Consider the following 11,398-nt stretch of genomic DNA (forward strand, 5'->3'; position numbering starts at 1 on the left):
GACAATGCTGTGGGTCTACATCGCTCCCATAACACGTTTTCGTGACTAGTATCGCATTTCGGTGTTAATCTCGAAATAACATTTAAGGTGCAAATATTAGGCGAAGTTAGAGTGAAAGGAGTATAGATGATGCTTTATAATCACTCCCAAATACAATATAAATACAAAAATCATCAAGGGGAATGTCGATTGTAAATATACTCGTATGGAATGCCGCAAAATATCTTAAGCATATAACCACTAATTACAAGAGAAAGTTTTGATTTTAAAGTCACATATGAATCCTGATATTAATTCATATACTAATAAACTATTTATTCCCCCTCGTCTTGTTATACAGGAAGGGCAAGGAAAGGAGGGTACAAAAATGAAAAACGAGAAAAACATAAGGCAGAAGGAGGGGTACAAATCCATGAAGAAGGTGGATGAGTAACGTAAGTCTATCTATCTATCCGTCTAGCTATAGCCAGAAGCCTTAATCCCGTAAGAGGTGGCCGTTTGTTCTTGAGTTTGTGTTTTGAGGGAAGGGGCACTAATCCTCTGCCTACTCACTTGTTGAAACGTAGGGAACACTTATTGGTTGGTTATATGGTTACCCAGCGCTGAAAATAATTTTCTGGCTTACACGGAACCTTTAGACTTGTCATTCAATATAAAGGCACCAGAAAAGGAAAGAAGAATAACATAAAACGACTGGAAAGATGGGGAAAATAGGAAGAGAGCAAGGCAGACACAGAAAAAGAATGATGAAGTTGGCGGAAGAAGTAGGCAGCACTACATCAAGTGAGTGGATGATGGTCGTCACCACCTACCACCAAAATACAAAATGGGAGAAAACGCGAACGAAAATTTCCGCTACCAAAAAATTGCGCCCCCGATTTAACCACATTTGGCCTAATCGCAGAGGTCAGAACTACTGGAGCGCAATGCAGGGCCTCACCCTGGGAGAACCGCCTTCGTGATCACGGTATCTTACGTGCCAGGTAAGTAGGTAAGTGCATGAAAAATTACGTATGGAAGATTAGGAAGAAAAAGAATTGACGAGGTAGAGAAATGGATGGATGAACTATTGACGGAACTGGACATGAGTAGTGTTGTACCCCTACTGTAACTTGCCAGTCGAGGACAATTGATCTTTATACTATAGGGATTACAATGAACAATTCTGTGTTAGTCGTGTTGCTTATAAAAGAGAGCTGAGGTTTTCAAAGCTCGGATGATGAATAATAATAATGGTAACAAGAAAAAGAATAATAACAAGACCACGATCAATAGTAGTAGTAGTAGTAGTAGTAGTTGCAGTACTAGTAGTAGTAGTAGTAGTAGTTGCAGTAGTAGTAGAAGTAGTAGTAGTAGTAGTTGCATTAGTAGTAGTAGTAGTAGTAGTAGTAGTTGCAGTAGTAGTGGTAGTAGTAGTAGTAGTAAAAAATAATAATAATAATAATAATAATAATAATAATAATAAAAATAATAATGGTAGTAGTAGTAGTAGTAGTAGTTGTAGTAGAAGTAGTAGTAGTAGTAGCAGTAGTAGCAGCAGTAGTAGTAGTAACAAAACTAAGTAAATAAATAATTATGTTGATATTAATAATAATAATAATCCATCCATCCATCATCCAATCCTACATTGCCCCATGAGGAGCGGGCTAGGCAGTTGGTCCTGACATTTATGATAAGGGTGACCAGCCTCACTCATCCCTGAGTGACATAACATGAGCAATCAACCCCAACCACCCCTTGGATATAAACCTTCACCGGCTCAATCCGGTTGGAGCGCAATAATTACCGACTAAACCACCAGGCTCCAAAATTTGGTTATATGGTTACCACCCAGCGTAGTAAATGATTTCCTGGTGTACAGGAAACCATTTTTGGCTTGTCACTCAGTGTAGAGTCACCCACAGGCTGAAGGAAGAGGAAAGAATGAAGGAACGAAAGACAGAAGAGGGAGTGTAAAGTTACCCGTAGGCAGAAGGACAAGGAAAGAATGAAGGAAAGAAAGACAGAAGAGAATGGAAGGCAAGAAGGATGGAGGAGAGGAAAGGGCAGATACCTGACAGCAGCACTACATCGCGTGAGTGGATGGTGAGCGCCCCCACCTACCACATAATAATAATAACAAGAAAAATAATAATAGTAAATCCCTAAGACGTAAATGCAGCTGGCATGTTTCCCAACTCCTCCTGCTCCGACCCAGCCCTCGGTCCTCCACTCCCTTACACCTTAATGATTACATACGACCCCCCCCCCACACACACACACACAAAGAGAGAGAGAGAGAGAGAGAGAGAGAGAGAGAGAGAGAGAGAGAGAGAGAGAGAGAGAGAAAATTGTGTTTCAAGAGTCCAGTCAAGCAGAACTGCCGCAAACCCCAAATGAAATCAATCGCATGCAAAAAAAAAAAAAAAATCACCGAAATTAAGAAACAGATGTAAAAGTTTTGTTTTTCCAAGTGATCGAGAAGTGTGCAGTGAAGAGGAAGTGAAGTGGAGGCCATATGAAGTGGGGGCGTGAGAGAGACAAGCAAAGGTTGTTTCTTTTCTCCCCCTCCTGGTTGTTGGCAGTTAGTGACCTGGTTGCTTGCAGTGGCCAGGGTTTTATTTAGCCTCCCCTCCCTTCCCTGTAAAAGAAAAACACAGGAAGGAGGTGGGTAGAGAGCTTCTGGTAAAACAACGTAAAGTGATTATATATATATATATATATATATATATATATATATATATATATATATATATATATATATATATATATATATATATATGATCTTCCTTGCATGTATCATCCACATACCGACCTTTCATGAACGTAGCTTACCTCCCTTACATGGACGTCCCTTGCACGTATCTTCCTTACACGGATCTTTCTTGCACGATCTTCCTTGTGTGGATGTTTCTTGCACAGGGCTTCATTGCACGGATTTTCATCGCACATAATTACTTTTCTTACACGTATCTGCCTTGTGAGGATTTTCTTGTACCGTTACCTTACTTGCCCGTATCTTCCCTTCAGGGATCTTTCCTGCAGGTAACTTTCGTCCCATGCACAGACCTCCGTTGCATGTATCTTCCTTGCACGGATCTTCCTTGCACGGATCTTCCTTGCACGTGCTTCATTACCGGTGGATCAGGTAATGACCACACCTGTCTGTCCCCAACACACTATGATAACAGTGCAGTATCAGGTGAGGCCAGAAGCATCCCCAGGCACGCTGTACCCCTAGATATTATCAGATTATCAACCTTTCTATCGGTATTCTCGTGCGGTTAGGAAGCTTATTAACACCTTTCTTACCGGTTTATTTCTAATTCTGCTCCTTTACTGTGTTCTTGTGTTTTATTCATGCCGTCTACCTCAATATTAAATAGATACAAGGAGCAAAAAAAAGGATATTAATGGGGAGTTTGCAAAATTAATAGTTAAGGAAGAGGTGTTAGAGAGCCTCCTTACCCTACGAGAATACGAACCCTGGTCTCATGTTGGGTGTTATAAAGTGGGGGAGTGGGAATGAAGGGGTGTTATAAGTCGGCATGGAAGGGTATCAAAAGTAGTGGGAATGGTGGAGTTCTATAAGTAGTGGGAAAGGAAGAGTGTTATAATCTGTAGGAATGGAGAAGCGTTATAAGTAGTGGGAATGGAAGGGTGTTACTAGTGATGATGGAGGGATGTTATAAGTAGTGGGAATGGAGGGGTGTTATAAGTAGGGTGCGCGACCTACTTCACACATACTATACCTCATACCAATTAATCTGGCCAGGCATGTATGGCAACACTGTTCCTGCCGAGATTCTGATTGGCTGGAGGTGTTTGTTTGATTTCGTTGTTGCTAAAACTGATACTCTCTTTATTATCAGATGTGATACTGAGTTTGTCGACAATGCAATCGTCAAAAGCAATAAGAAATCCGTTATATACTTATCAACAATGAAGTTTTCGTAGGAGGATAGAGATAGAGTCAACAAAGTGTTATAACAGTCCAAGTCAATGTCAGCATTCGAACAATTCCATTAAATCTCTGACACTCCGTAATATAATAGAAAATTAAAGAAACCTGCTTAATCTAAGTGTTGGTATACCACATTTAAATTTTAAGATCAGTCTGTACTGTGAGAATAGAGGAGATATAATGGAATAGTTTTCCTTTAGCCTACTTTGATTTTTCGCGATTTTTTCAAACCTCCCTCCCCGCAGAACTCGTCTTTTCATTAGAATTTTTAATTATTCAGAGTTGTGGCACGATTTAAGGGTGCTGACTGATCTTAAAATTTAAATGTGTTATACCAGCGCTTAGATTAAGCAGGTTTCCTTAATTTTCTGTTATATTACGGAGTGTCGGAGATTTAAAGAAATTGTTCGAATGCTGACCTTGACTTGGACTGTTATAATACTTTGTTGACTCAATATCTCTATCTTCCTAAGAAAATTTCATTGTTGATAAGTATATAACGGATTTCGTATTGCTTTTGACGATTGTATTGTCGACAAACTCAGTATCACATTTGATAATAAAAAGAGTATCAGATTAAGCAACAACGAAATCGAACAAACACCTCCAGCCAATCAGAATCTCGGCAGGAACAGTGTTGCCATACATGCCTGGCCAGATTAATTGGTATGAGGTATAGTACACTATCATCCTACCATACTATTACCATACTTTTACACTATTTCCCTACATTACTGTCCAATTACGCTGTTGTTCTTGTCTCGTGTGTGGATATGATAAGGTTGATGAAATGGGGGCATTTCCTACAATCATCTCCTCTTAGTCATCTCCTCCTACAGTCATCTCCTCCTACAAGCATTTCCTCGTATAAACATCTGTGTGTGTGTGTGTGTGTGTGTGTGTGTGTGTGTGTGCTTTATACTGTGGAAATAGTGGGTACGTCTCCTTCACATACACAATAACACCTGGTCTTCTGCCATTCACAGTCAAGCAGAGGCAGCCAAACTCAATAATACCTGACTAATTACGCAGGTGCCATAAATACCCTCAGTGGAGCTTAAACAGACAGCAGGCAGCGCGTATGAGCCAGGCTGCTACACAATGCACAGCACGAGGAGAATTTACAGCAAGAAATAAACGTTACAGAATTGCAACAAAATTCACTTACATTGGGAGAGCTTCTTTTTGGGCCATTGTCTATGTGATACAGATTTCGTTGCACGTCTTTCCTAGCGATTCAATGTGCACATCATCCCTCTTTATCGCTTATGTTATTGAGTCCATTTATGTCCATACTGGGAATATACAGCAAAATATCAAGGTATAACATGCATAATTAATAGGTACTTAAAGGAGCAACCTCAAAACAACACATAATCCCCAGACCTCATTGTATCTCCAAGCGTCAAGTCACACACAAACACACACACACACACACACACACACACAACTGGTAAATGTGAAAGAAACATAAATTAAAGCGCTTGCCACAGTAAAATAGATCTACTGCTCCTCGAGGCTAAGGAATTAATTTTCCTTACCTACCATGATTTAGTATTCATAAAATCGAGACCACAAAGGGAAAGTTAAGAATAGTTTCCGACGGTTTAATTGGCGTATGTGCAGGAGGTAGTCGTGTTTATAATCAGTTTAACTAGAACACACACACACACACACACACACACACACACACACACACACCTCGATAAGAAACTAACCTCTTTCAACCTGCAATAATACCTCCTGTTACTGTTACCACAAAAAATACTGATACAAGAATATATTGACCATTTCCAGATATATGCAACCATAACCCCTTCACCACGAGGACGTCTAAAATTTCTTGTTTGCTATCCTCAAGCGAATGTATTATACTTTGGAAGGATGAGTAGTAGTAGCAGTAGTAGTAGTAGTGGTACAGTAGTAGTAGTAGTAGTAGTAGCAGCAGTAGTAGTAGTAGTAGTAGTAGTGGTGGTGGTGGTGGTAGTAGTAGTACTAGTAGGAGGAGGAGGAGTAAGAGGAGGAGGAGTAAGAGGAGGAGAAAAAGTGGTGGGGGTGGTGGTGATAGTGGTAGTAATAGTAGAGTAGTAGTATAAGAAATAGCAGTAGTAGAAGCAATAGTAATAATAGTAGTAGTAGTAAGTGTTTCTTAAACCCATATCTATTCCTTATAGATAAAAAATAAAATCTCTCCTTATCAGAAGAAAATAATATGGAGATGATATACAAAATTCTGCCTAACGAGATATAATGGTTAAGTAAATATACAAAAACAGTAATGCGTGGACGGTTTTGCCTGTGATGGAGAGCTTAGGATTCCGAGGGCTTGGTTCATATGTAAATGAATGTGTGGCTCACTGAACTGGTTATTCCATTTAATATTTTTTTCTTTTATTTTTGTTTTCTCTTCTTATTTCTGGATCCTGCCTAACCCTATCTCATGTGGGGAGCTTGGGGAATGGTGGTGATAATGATGAGGGTAATATTAACTAGAGCCGTAAAATTGTCCAAGGGCAATTTTGATAAAAACTTCCCATATCCATTGCCTACTAGAAGCCGAGCTGTAAAGGTATCTTGAGGTCTAGGTCACTGGTCTTGTGTGTATGTCATCTTAGGTCATCACAGTCACTGAGTCAATCAAGTTCGGTGGCTCTACCCTTAACCCTTCATGGAAAATTAGGCGACATCCGAAATATTCGGAAAAGTCCTCACTTTTTTACCCCAGGCTATCTTAGAGAATAATCAACCAATTGAAATCTACTCCCTTTCGCCCTATGTCCGCCTTAAGACTATTTTGTAGTAAAATTTCAGCTTCCTAGCTTAAGGACATCTTGAGCCAGCCTGGTTAACTCTCTCTTCAGTGTTTCGGATAATAGCCGGAGATCCTTCTGACGGACTGAACCAAATTTGGCCAAAAGAACCGGACAGCTGTCCGACTAAGTTGACCAAGTTTGAAGGCTCTAGGCCAAATAGCCGTTGAATTATCGTCAATTGAAAGTTAACAAATTAATAATAATAGTAAAAATAATAATAATAATGATAATAATAATAATAATAATAATAATAATAATAATAATAATAATAATAATATTGGCAAAAACCAGAAAACTTACCACAGGGATGTGGAAGTTTTAATGATGTTGACAAAAACATTAAAACTTCCCACAAGGATGTGGGAAGTTTCAGTGATAATGATGATGATCCAGTTTTAATTCCCACCTCTGAGACGAGGTGAGATTGACAGGCAGACTCCATGTGGTTTAACCTAACCAAAAATCTTCAAATAAAAAAAAATAATAGATTTCTGAGGCCTTAATATTTAACAGAGACGCAATATCTACCTATCCCATGAGCTTTAACCATTTTAATATCATCAATCAAAGAGCTTCATTTTCAACTATTTTCTCCCTTCAGTACATAAATAAATAAGTGAATAAATAAACTAGCGGAGACTTAAGAATATGGAGGTTAGATACAGCTTCCATTAACCCCTTCACTACCATCATCCACTCACTTGATGTAGTGCTGCTTACTCTTTCCATTACTTTTATCATCTTTTTTCTGTGTCTGTCCTCCTCTTCTCCCATCCTATCCTTCCTGTCACTTTTTATTACTCTTCTTTCCACTTAAGGTGGCTCTACAATGAGTGACAAGCCTAATGATTTCCTATAACACATGAAACCTTTTATAACGCTGTGTGGTAACCATACAGCCAAGTAACTGGGACATGTTGAAACTAGTATGGTGCCCCTGTTACTGGGTGGAGACGTAAATGTGGAGTCCACCCGGGAACCAAACTTCCACAATTTTTTCCGTGCCTCTCTGTGGCGAGTCGTCTACCACAAGGGAGTATCGGTTCATTGCACGGGTCAGCACTGCAGTGAGGGGGAGGAGGGGTGCTTGCCTGCGGTGGATGGGTCAGCTTGGCCACACAGACAGGAATTACCCAACAACAACAACAACAACAACAAAACAACAAAAACAGGTCCCAAAGAGACTATATTCCACTTCGCTACAAACCTGTCGTTAAAGGTGATATACAGGAATTAAAGTTTCAGACACAGAAAAATGGTCATAAGTCGGTCACCTTGGATTTGTACAAAATTTTGAAAAGACAGGCATCAACCTCCAATATGACTACAATCATACAAAATAGGAGAAAATTCCAACTAGTGGTTTCTGAGATACAGCGTAGAACGGACGAACGGACGTACAGACTAACGGACGTACGAACATAACCTAACCTAAGATACCGCTTCATGAGAAACATAGTGGAATAACAAAAACTGCTGCTGCTACTACTACTTCTACTACTACTACTATTGTGCTATCTTGAGCAGAAGAAAATTGTCTGGTTGAAGCAAGAATAAAAGACAAGTGACATAATCGGGGTAAGAATGGTATATCTTAGTTTAAGGGACACACCTGACCTCGCATCGCGCCGGTATCAGGGGTGAGGTAAAGAGTAAATGATTATAAGTTTAAAAGCAGGATTATAGGGAGCTGAATCCTTTGACATGGAGAGAGAGAGAGAGAGAGAGAGAGAGAGAGTCCACTTCCCCTATTCAGTGAAGACGTGATGGCGTTCGATACTGAATTAAAGATTCAAGTTATTCGTCCAACCAGCTGTTTATGCAATCAACTACGCAATCAACTATGCAACCAACTATGCAACCAACCATTCATGCAACCAACTATACAACCTGATATTTATGCAACCAACTATTCATACAACCAACTATTCATGCAACCAACTATACAACCAGCTTTTAATGCAACCAACTATTTATGCAACCTACTATTTATGCAACCAACTATGCAACCAACTATGCAACCGACTATTTATGCAACTATTTATGCAACCCACCAGCTATTCATGCAACCAACTACTCATGCAACCAGCTGTGACACCCAATATTGCACGTACATTATCACATTGCGGTGTGGGATGGTGGTGCTGTCACTGACCCGTATTCTCGTCAGTTGAGGAAGCTCCGTAACATACTTCACTTGTCGATTTATTTTGTTTATTTCACCTTACTGCCCTCTTTTGTGCTACATAAATCCTTAAGATATCGCCACACTCTGCATAAATAGCATGCAAATTGGATCTCATCGAGCCATATCTAAAAATAAATCGCTAAGGAAGAGGTGTCAGGGAGCTTCTTTTACCGACAAGAATTCGGCCCTTAGCAGTTAGGTTGTCAGTTATCTTCCTCAGTGTTATACATATTTTGCATCCTGGATCATCAGTTTCTCTTGTGGGGTATCTGTATTCTTATCAGTGCATATTAATTTCGCTGCCAAGCCACAACTTCTCCTTGGGGGCAGAGTGAGAGCCACATCTAACCTTTTCTCATGCATGCAAAGTACAAATGGAGATGGGGTGTTTGTAAGAAGAGTGATGCATGAAAAACTCGATGTGTGTGTGTGTGTGTGTGTGTGTGTGTGTGTGTGTGTGTGTGTGTGTGTGTGTGTGTGTGTGAGAGAGAGAGAGAGAGAGAGAGAGAGAGAGAGGAGGGGGGGGTAATCGAAAGAGTGGGAATATATCCATACAGTAAATATAAAAGGATATACTAAGAAAACCCACTTAAATGTCCGCCACAGTTGAGGTTTGAACCCTACTTAAGTGACGAATACTTTACCGCCGCTTGTGTGTGAAATGTATATATGTTTATTATCGGTATAGTTTGAATCAGTAGCACACAAGAAGGCGTTAAGGTGTAATATGCAAAAATAATAATAAAATACAAATAAATAAAAATATGGTTGTAGATTCAGAAGAACTGATCAAGATTCTATGGCAAGTAAAATTTGGGTCTGTCATTATTTTGTTAGTAAAAGCAGTAAAGAATGGTGAGGATGTTCTATAGGTAGGATAGCAGGGATCGTAACGCTTTGTTCTGCAGAGATTTATTCTGTACAGCTGCTGTCAGTAATATCACTCCACTTTTACGACGAATAATTATGAAGCTCAGAAAAATTAGCCTGAAAAATGGGCCGAGTTCCGAAGACCGCTTTACTAGGTTTCAAAAGTTATCGTTCACTCTCCCACTATTTATCGCAATAATAACATTCTAGTGCTTGTCATCTTACAAGTATATCGTAGTATTTCTGACCTATTTGCATCAAAAGCATTTAGGATAATACTGAGGAGGTATTATATAGAATAAACCGCTTACGAAGAGGTGTTACGGGATATTGAAAGCCACTGGGTGTATAAGCCAGGATACTATGAAAGGACAGGCGGTATTATCGAACCTGCCATCGTTTGTCGCAGTTAAGTACATATGAAGAGAACAGTATGGACGGTGGGTACTGGGGCTGAATGGGTGATGTGGAGACTGGCCCCATATATAGGGTGGTCCATATATAACGCTCTTCTTGCGCTCAACGGGGCTTATAATGTTGCTGGAATAGATTTTAACGACACATCCAAACCCCTTCGCCGTGGGAGCACAACAGGGAAAGAGGATGAAGTGGGATGGAAATGAAGAGGAAGGGGAAAGAGAGAGAACGAGAAGAGGGAAGGGTAATGAGAACTGAAGAAAGTGGGGGAGATTTGAAGTGTAAAAAGAAAACGAGGATTAAAAGCTGGAGAGAGGTGTTAAAGAACATTTTCGTGAGAAGGAAGTGGCAGGGAGGGACAGGGAAGACTGTCTTGCCTGGAAACTGTAATTCTCTCTCTCTCTCTCTCTCTCTCTCTCTCTCTCTCTCTCTCTCTCTCTCTCTCTCTCTCTCTCTCTCTCTCTCTCTCTCAAGATGATACAGGGCCACCCACTGCTTCCTCTCGAATGTGTTCAGTATCAGTTAATCCTGACCACCTTTTTACCTTGACCGGACGGAATCCAACAAGGTTTTGTTTTTGGTCGAGTTTCTTTGTTACCTCGCCCGGAAGGAGTCCGACGAGGTATTTTTTTGTTTATTTGTTTGATAGAAACATTACGGAAAAACGGCTGAATGAAATGATATGAAATTTCCAGGATATGTGGGCACTGGTCCCCAAAGAAAGTGATTAAATTCTGGAAGTAATCGAGTGATCATGAAAGGTCAAAATCAAGATTACGGATTTTCAGGGAGCTATAACTTGAAAGCGGTTGAAGATTGAGATATTTACCCTTAGGAACATACAGGAATTCGTATTATGGGCTTTTATTTGGCACCAAGACCTTTGACCTTGAATGACCCGGAAAGGACAAACTCAAGATCACGGATAAGTAGGGGGCTATAATTCGAAACTGGTTGGAGATATATTTACTATTATCAACATATAGGAAATCCCACATGGGTTTTTAAGTGGTACCTTGACCTTTGACCATAAGAGACCTTGAACAGTCAAACTCAATGTCACGGATAATCAGGGGGCTATAACTCGAAGCCTGTTGAAGATAGTGATATTTACTGTTACCAAGATACAGGAAGTCTCATATGGGCTTTCATTTGGCAGCATGACCT

The 11,398-nt window shown here is 40.0% G+C and overlaps 1 non-coding gene across 1 annotated transcript; it reads right to left on the bottom strand.

Moving 5' to 3' along the window:
* Window positions 1-827: 827 nt before the first annotated feature.
* LOC145405401 (U1 spliceosomal RNA) lies at window positions 828-991 on the bottom strand. The gene has a single exon (XR_013898352.1). It is a non-coding gene; the product is annotated as a U1 spliceosomal RNA (small nuclear RNA).
* Window positions 992-11,398: the final 10,407 nt, after the last annotated feature.

The sequence above is a fragment of the Coenobita brevimanus genome, chromosome 66, assembly GCF_032717465.1.
Source record: "Coenobita brevimanus isolate Jiangsu-jjx chromosome 66, ASM3271746v2, whole genome shotgun sequence".
Classification (NCBI taxonomy): domain Eukaryota; kingdom Metazoa; phylum Arthropoda; class Malacostraca; order Decapoda; family Coenobitidae; genus Coenobita; species Coenobita brevimanus.